Source organism: Monopterus albus, unplaced genomic scaffold (assembly GCF_001952655.1).
Source record: "Monopterus albus unplaced genomic scaffold, M_albus_1.0 scaffold362.1, whole genome shotgun sequence".
Taxonomy (NCBI): Eukaryota; Metazoa; Chordata; class Actinopteri; order Synbranchiformes; family Synbranchidae; genus Monopterus; species Monopterus albus.
Window position 1 is genome coordinate 355,292 of NW_018128242.1, and position 8,405 is coordinate 363,696.

Below are 8,405 nucleotides of genomic sequence, written 5' to 3' on the forward strand. Positions count from 1 at the left end.
GTAATGTTTGAAGAACAAGATCTCAGTCTAAATTTCCATATTTCTCTATGGAGTCTGGTACACGTCATGAAGGGGAAGCAAACTGCAACATTACAAACTTATGCAGTCAGTATACACATTCTCTTCCCTTAAACATTTCAAATTAATAATTATTCCCCTAAAAGTACTTAACTGGGCCCTCAATAAACTGTGCATTACTACTAGTTACATTCTTTATTCAAAGTGAAATTAAATTAATGGCAAATAGCTTAAGAAACAAGGGATCAAATATTACAGTGGCCTCAACAAGCACATACGCTGTCTTTTCCTCTCGTACCAGTACACGTGTCACTTTTCCTCCAAATTGCTGCCCATTCCCTTTATGAAATCAGAATCAGAGTCTAAAACTTGTTAGGTAAATTTAAAAGGCCTCATCTAAATAAAAGCTAGGTGGCAGGAGGCCAGCACCACAATGACTCAGAGGAAAATACACAATTATGATTTATATCCATCTCAGATGAAGGCCGACTGCAAGTGTAAGTTATTACTTCACTAAACATTGCACCATGAAAACACAGTGACATTGCCACCTAGTGGTCAGATCTGCTTAATGCATTAATCATTTAATGAATAAAGATGCATACAGTGGCCACAGACACTAATCTCCATGGTGGAGAAAATACTCAGCTCTCCACTACTGTACAGGGCCTACATTCAGGACCTAAAGGGTCAGTTTACAAAAACAAACATGTTTTCTCACTTTCCCGCTCTTGCAAAGCTGGATTAACAGCTGACGCTCCAGCCAACCACCCCAGAACCTCCTGGTTTACTGTAAATGAACTGCTGTGTGCTCATTTAGGGTGGCAACTACTTGATTAATCGATCTGACTTACAACATTACAAAACTCTGAGCTTCCTGGAGCCCAAGGAAATTACCTTTATAAAGGTATATAGACCACCTCCATGTTTCCAGTTGTTCCTGCTGTAATTCAGCAGCCACCACACATGTGGCATTCGCTCTACTTTCCACCTATTATCATCACTAAATCAAAATCTTTCAGAGTGGGTAATATTTAATGATGTCTAATTCCTCTTCCTGTTGTGGTGCTTCAAAGTTGAGCTCAGTCTAATGCATATTTCATGACAGTGTGCAACCAGAACTACTGCAGTACTGCATACAGTACATGCTCTGTCTGAATTGATGGCTCATATTTTTTGTTGCAAAGTCACAGAACTTGATTGTTCTTTTGTATACGTCAACTGAACCCATTCAAATATTTGTTTCTCTATATAAATATGAACACCATGACAGTTTCCAGGAGTGAAGCCACCACGAGTCGATGGTTTTCGCCCCCTGGTGGCTGGCTGCAGTATAGGTCATAAAAATTCAAAGTACAAATCAGATACATTTTTCCCAGAGATGATTTCTGTCATTTTAGTGAGATATTACATGTGTAATTTTTCTGATGACAATCCTGTCAGCCTCGGCTGTACTTTGTGTTTTCTATTAATTAGCAAATGTTAGCACACTAACCTGCTGAAAATAGAGACGGTAATATGGTGAACTTGTTTTAAATCACAACTTCTGTTCCTTCTCATTACAGCTGAGGCTACAGTAACTGAAAGAGATGGCTTCTTTATACCTGCTGTGAAGACTAAATACTGATGTTCAGCTGCAGCTTCTGAGCCAACAGTAGCACCTGAGTGTTCTGGCTCACATGTAAAATGTCAGGGAAGGAGGAACAATACAACATGTATGTGTTTTTCCCCATGTAGAATGGCTGGAGGGGTTTTTACGGGCCTGCTCTCTGGGCGTCTGTCACTTAACCTGCCCATGTGACAAAACATCCTGATCGTCTTGTTATCCTGCATTACATGAGACTGCAGTTTGCAACACACTTCCTCTTTTTGCACTGGAAATGTGTGTGCGTGTGCCTGTTGGGGCTTTTGGACAGTCAGGTCATTCAGACAGCTGATTCTTCCCAGCCTGTTCAGTCACACATTACTGAGCCTCTGCTTCTGTGTGGATGTTAAGTCTTTTTCTGGTATCTTGTTTTCCATCAGATGATCTTCACCTTCTGGCCCTTGACAACACGACTATCGCCAGCCAAACCAGTGTCACAACAGCCTGTGTGTGCACTCAATTTACTAAGAAATTTTAGATATTCACAGTTGACACTGGCACTCTTTATAAGCATCATGAGGAAGTCCGTGCCCATCAATACCTCAACGCACTTCAAGCATTTTGTTTCTCAAACAAACAGATTACTGGCCTTGTGAGGACAAAATTGCCTCGTGTAAACATCTCAGTTACAATAACCTGCCCAGTTTAACATACACTAATCTTTTATAACCGGCATTAAGTGGGAAATGCCAACTCTCCTGTTTCTTCCTTTTGGTTTTGGAAAACCTTTACCAAATGCTGTCACTACAAGCAATGAGTCAGAAGATACTGTGAGGTGATGCAAATTCATTGTTGTTTAATGACTCGCCCATAAAGTCTTTATCCTGCTCTTCATCCTTAAGCCCCTTTTCCCCACAGTCTTCTACATGATTTTATATAATTCCATTTTCATACTGTATTTTAATGTTGTGCTTTCTGTTTTTAATCACATTTCATATATGCTGCATAGACACTGATGTGAAGCACTTTGAGCTGTGTCCTATGTATTAAAGATGCTGTGAGGTTGTTCGCTAATGTTCTGTGAACTAACTGAGTGGTTGACTAATCATTGTAGCTCTAGTCTAATACAACAGCTACACCATGCTGTTTAGGAAATTAGTCATGAGAAAATTGAATGGGAAACTGAGAACATGGAAATAAAGTCCAAGTAATTCAAATGAAATCAGAGAATACTGAATGAAACACAAGACTATTGAATGAAGGTCTGAATATATGAATTGAAATCTGACATCAAGGTGCAAGCGTTATCTTCACCTGCCATGATGGCCCATAACTACAGGCAATCTCAGAGTCAACAAGGAATCACGCACACACACACACACACACACACACACACAGGAAGCAGGAACAAGAACAGGACAGGTAAGGTAGGTCAGTGACGCTGTTTCCAGGAGGCTCTGTGTCAAGAGCTTGAGCCAAACGTTTAGTTTGCCCATGGTGGAGTGCTGGCTTTAGTAGTTTGTCTTCTGATTGCCGACTGTGGAGACTGTAAACAGACACATTATTTTATGTCAACAGTCTGGAAATACTTTCATGGAGATGTATTTCCCCCAGAAAGAAGCTAATGTTGTTCATGTACCTGAAGCTGCTTCAGATCCTGGCATGATGGAGGTGAGAGTAAGTAAATGGCTGAAGGGCTTCAGTGGGCTGCAGAGTTCATTTAACAAGATGCTCCAGTGAAGATCAGCCTGCGACCTTTTGGTTACACGTTAATCCCTTTAACTTTAGCAGCGCTAAGAACTTTGCCTCCCTTTTGATCACATCTCAGTGCATTTTAGTCTTATGTAACATTTCCGTCTTTCAGTGCATTTTGGCAGTTAGTAATAAATGGTTCTTGTGCAGTTTCTCTACTGTGTCTGAAACCAACCATCTTCTGTCTGTGAACGTCTTAGTTTTTTCTCTTTTGAGTTGCTTTACAGCTGTTATTATTTTAAAGTCAAGTACTCCAGAATAAATACATTTATGTAAAATGGCAGAATGAAGCAAGTCATCAGACACGTCGTTCCCAGTGTTCAGGTTAAGAAACAGAGGGATCACTCCTGCTGTACCAACACAAACACTGTTAATGAACTCGGGTTCTGCTACATCTGGACAGAGGTACTGTCAGCGCCATACAGGGCTGGGTACTGAACCTCAGCACTGGTTATGAAACATTTTCATAAAACACAGTTTCAGAAACTAATCCTGTTTACTTATTCAGATTGTCTCTGACTTAAATCAAAATTTTAAGTTGACAACATCTGAGAACCTTTGCTTCAAAAACTAATAGCCAGCCTAATGACATCTGCCTACAGCACAGGTAGAGTTACCGCTTCACAGTTGTATGTCTCCAACAACCAGTCAAATTCACGGGACTAGGATGGACATCAGGTCACTGTGACCGTTGACCTCCAAAATCTAAATCACTTGTGCCAGAACTGAAGAAATTCCCTCAAGGTGTTCCTGACCTACTGTAATCACAAAAATGAAACGGAATGAAAACAAGCACATTTGGCCGCATCCATCGCCACGCAGAGGAATAAAATCCTTATCAGGTTTGATGCCATGATACAGTTTTTAATCCTATAAATCTTCAAGAGTTCCAAGACACAGCGGAGTTCAGGGTTTCTAGAAATTTCCCTCACAAAAAAAAAAAAAAAAATCCAAACCCACTCTAGAAAATATTTTATTCTTATTTATTGAGTCAGTTTTGCAACAATCTGTTGGTCTGGCACCAGCAGCACAGTCAACAGCACTAGGCTTGGGAATATTGTTCACCTTTGCCAAAAAAAAAAAAATCACAGGAATTAACTTAAATCATCTTGTCTTTCAAGTCAGAGCCACACAGCGAGCAAAAGCAGATGCTCATCACCCTCTTCATGCAGAGTTTCAACTCCTGTCATCTGGAAGGAGGTCGACTTTCACAGCTGGTCCATCAGCTGTCAAGTTTTTAAATAAGTTGTAGCTCAAGCTGCTATCGTACCGCACTAAACAAGGACCGGTGGACTTCACTGTTTTATATTTCACTGCACTTTTCCCTTATAACGCCACTGTCAGTTCTATCTATGTTCCATTTGTACTTTATTTTTATGATGCGTATTTTGGGTTGACTGTGGTTCCCTACTGTTGTAAACCGGGGGCAATACAGACTTTTCAATCCGCTGATCATTTGTTAAAATGACTAAAACAGTCTCTGTCCACTAATAAGATCCTCTTGCAAACATGTAAATTCGGACTCCACCAGAAGTCTTCATCAGTGACTCTGACGCTGTTCATAATTTATTCCCTACCAACAGTCAAAACATTTATAAATTAATTTTCTGTTGACTGATTGTTTCAGTCTGTGTTTGAAATGTGCTGATATTTTATGAACACTTGATTTGAGGCTCTCTTAATTTTCCACCTCAGCGTCTGCCGTTGTCTCACCCCCACCCTTTTCCCTATCAGACTGTGGGTGCGGGCGATTGTAGATTCATGTAATTGCTCTTCCAGCAAACACAGTCCACAGCATGGGAGTGCTTAATTGACTTTATAAGGGTGTGTATGTGCTTTTACACTCAGTGCACACACACAGGATCCTACCTGTGCATGACAGCACTAGACCAAACCCATTAGTCAATCGCCATGGGACCGAGTAAAGGGAGTCGACTTATTCCTATTTAACTCCTGACACTGTAAGATTTGAGTCTTATAGACTCTAGTTATTTTATAAGCTTTAGTTCTCATACCTTTAGTTCCCTTTAGTTACCGTTCATAACTTTATTTTCCTTGTCTATACATATTACAGCTGTATTGATGATTGTCCAGAACTACTGAGCTTTGGTTATTTTAATACATTTATTTCCCTTGCTTATATATCTTATAACTGTAATGAAGCAGAATCTGCTTACTTTGAATGCTGTAACTTCTGTAGAGACTAGATGTCTGTATCTCTTTGTGACCAGACAGCCTATTTACATTTTAACAGAGCCCTGCTAGCCCGTTTCACAACCACACCTAGACCCACATAGCATATCCCAAGTTCTGCCTCACCAGGGGGGTGTCTTACACACACGGGGGGCTACAACCTGAGACACACACCATGAGAGACACACACACATACACCTAGACTTTAACACATTGAAACAAGGGAAGCTCCGGTTCACACCAAATGGATAATAGGATCGAAAGCTGTTGAATGTTGTACCCCTGTCCAGGGCGGAGCAGCCCAAGAAGATAAAATGTATTGTAAGACCTTAATTCGGGGTTCAGAGGATGGAATTCCTGCGGGAGCTCTGTCTCTCTGATCCCAGCGCTGTAAGGCCTACTTGTGCTCAGACTTTCAGTAAACTTCCTGTTGATTTTAAACAGTCCTGTCCTGTCTTCACTTCTTGTGCTTCCAACAAAAGAATTGGGTTAATTTCTAACAACACACACACACACACAAACACACTGGAAGAGAAGGTCTTTCTAAAACACGCTGACAGACACAACAACTTTAAGGAAATAAGAGGAAAGATTGCAGCAGAAATGTTATTTTCCCTTCTTCTTCTCAGACTTCCTTTCTAGACTTCCTGTCTGTCACGTATCAGTGGAATTACAGCCACCTCTCCATGCACCATATTGTTACTCCACCAGTCTTGCAGCAGGAGGACAGTGGCATTGCAACACAACTGAAAAGTACTGGCTAGAGACTGAGACATGAAGCTTTTGTGCATGAAACTCAAGGGGTTAATGCTCCACACGCTGCAGCCTCTAACAAGTTTGAAGTGAAGTTAATTTTGTTTTTGGAAAAGTAAATGAAGGACTATAAGGAGCCACAAAATGACCCAAAACAACCAGTAAAATATGCAATGAAATACTGAAACTAAAGAGGACCAAGAGACTTGGCATGGGCTGTTAAAACTGGCCTGTCAGAAACGGCGCGCGTAATGCGGCCGAAAAGTGTTTAGTGAACTCATTAAATGGCCAGACAAGGAAGTGATGAACAAAACCGTCTCTTTAATAAGAGAACTAAAACTAAACAAAACCATACAAGACAAGGTGAACACAAAACTCACGGTCGGTATCATTCCCAGGTCAGAGCCAGCAAACGCATACATCCAGGGGAATCCAAAGTTCGTTGTCCAAAAGAGAAAGTCCGATAATCATACACCGTGGCAGTCCGTAACAAGAGGGCAAGGCAGAATAGAATAGTCTGAGGTAACAGTCCGAGATCAGAAACACAAAATACCAAAACCGAAGTAAATGCTGGAAAGTCAGAGCTGGGGTTTAGAACAATCTGAACAATCTAAATAGAGGTGTAAACAGGTGCAAATAATAACGAAGCAGGTGAAACTAATGTGAGTGATGAAGAACGTAAAAAGGTGAAACTAAGGTGAAACAAAAACAGGAAGTAATGTCAAAATAAAAGCCGGATGGGAAGCAGCGGAACCGAATCATGACACTGGCCAAGGGATTGGGGAAAATTAGCTCCCTAACATGGATGCAGTGTGCGCTGGCCGGCTAAAAAAGAAGACCAGCAGCATCAGCAAAAACCCATCTCATCCCGGTCATAGACTATTTGCTCCCTTACGATCAGGAAAATGTTTTAGAGGCATCACAGTGCCTTAGATTTTGTGTTATTTATTTATCTACTTTATATTTCATTTGTATTTTGTGGCATTCATGTGGAGGGCAAAGTAAGAATTTCATTGTACAGGGAAACATGTTTCCTAACTGTGCATATGACAAAATAAACACTTTGAACTTGAACAATGTTGGTTTATTTATTAAGAATTTACTTATTTTTATTTATTATCCTGTGTCTTCTTAGCTTTGCGTTTGTTGCTGCTACTCTCAGAGAGACACCAAACACCATGTGGTTACAATGACAAAAAAAGACCCAAAACAGAATGAGTACAAAAACCAAAGAAAGATTTTAAACAAAAGAGAGTAGCACAAAAACACAGAATGACCACAAACAATCACAAAAAAGAGTCAGAATGATAATAATAAGATTTACGATCACAAAAAGACTCAAAGTGATACAAAATGAGTAAAACATGACTACAAATGATACTCGTAGTTTCAGTGCCCAGTTCCATGTAGGAGCAAGAATATCTGGTTCTTTGATTGAAAGGCTAAGCAGACAGACACCAGTTAAGGGATAAGTTAAAGCTGCATTAAGTAACTTCCCCTCTGATTTTCGACAGTCTCTGCCCCGTCTCTGAATCTAGGACATATGCGGTCATGACATCCGGACACAGTTGTGTCAGTCAGGTAGTGCAGCAGTAACAACCGGATCCAGAGCTAATGTACAGGGAGTATAGAGCCCATAGAGCCCGTGGTCTTCAGTGACACAATGTCAAATAAAGAGGTTTACATTTTAATGATATGCATATGTCTGATGATGTTTGTAGCAGATGTATCTGCAGTAACACAAGCTAATCGTATACGACAAAGAATGAGGCAAACAGAAGTTAACCCTGATTTTGCCTCATTCTTTGTCGCCCACTTTCTGTGCCACAGAACGCAGCCTCTTGGGTCTAACAGGTCCAGTCCCATCCTGGGTTGGACCTGCACAGGGAGCCGTCTCTGAAATGAGCCGTACTGGTTTGAAAAACACGTCTTATAACCTCGGATCAGCAAGGGAAAGGAAGAAATGATGGCCACAGAGGGTTAGAAATAAACACAAGGCCTGAAGATAACACAGTGGGGTGGGGGGTTTAATACAGCAGGGAGACAACACTTCTAGACACTTTTGTACTTGATTGTCCCAAATTTGTGCTAAATCTTAGTTAAA

General features: G+C 40.7%; 1 protein-coding gene across 1 annotated transcript in view; it reads right to left on the bottom strand.

Moving 5' to 3' along the window:
• The window catches only part of pld1b (phospholipase D1b), a 44,206-nt gene extending 37,506 nt beyond the window's left edge, over positions 1–6,700 (bottom strand). The window contains 1 exon segment of the mRNA XM_020585370.1: positions 6,682–6,700. The gene's annotated coding sequence lies outside the window, so the exon portion shown is untranslated.
• Between the last annotated feature and the right edge of the window lie 1,705 nt (positions 6,701–8,405).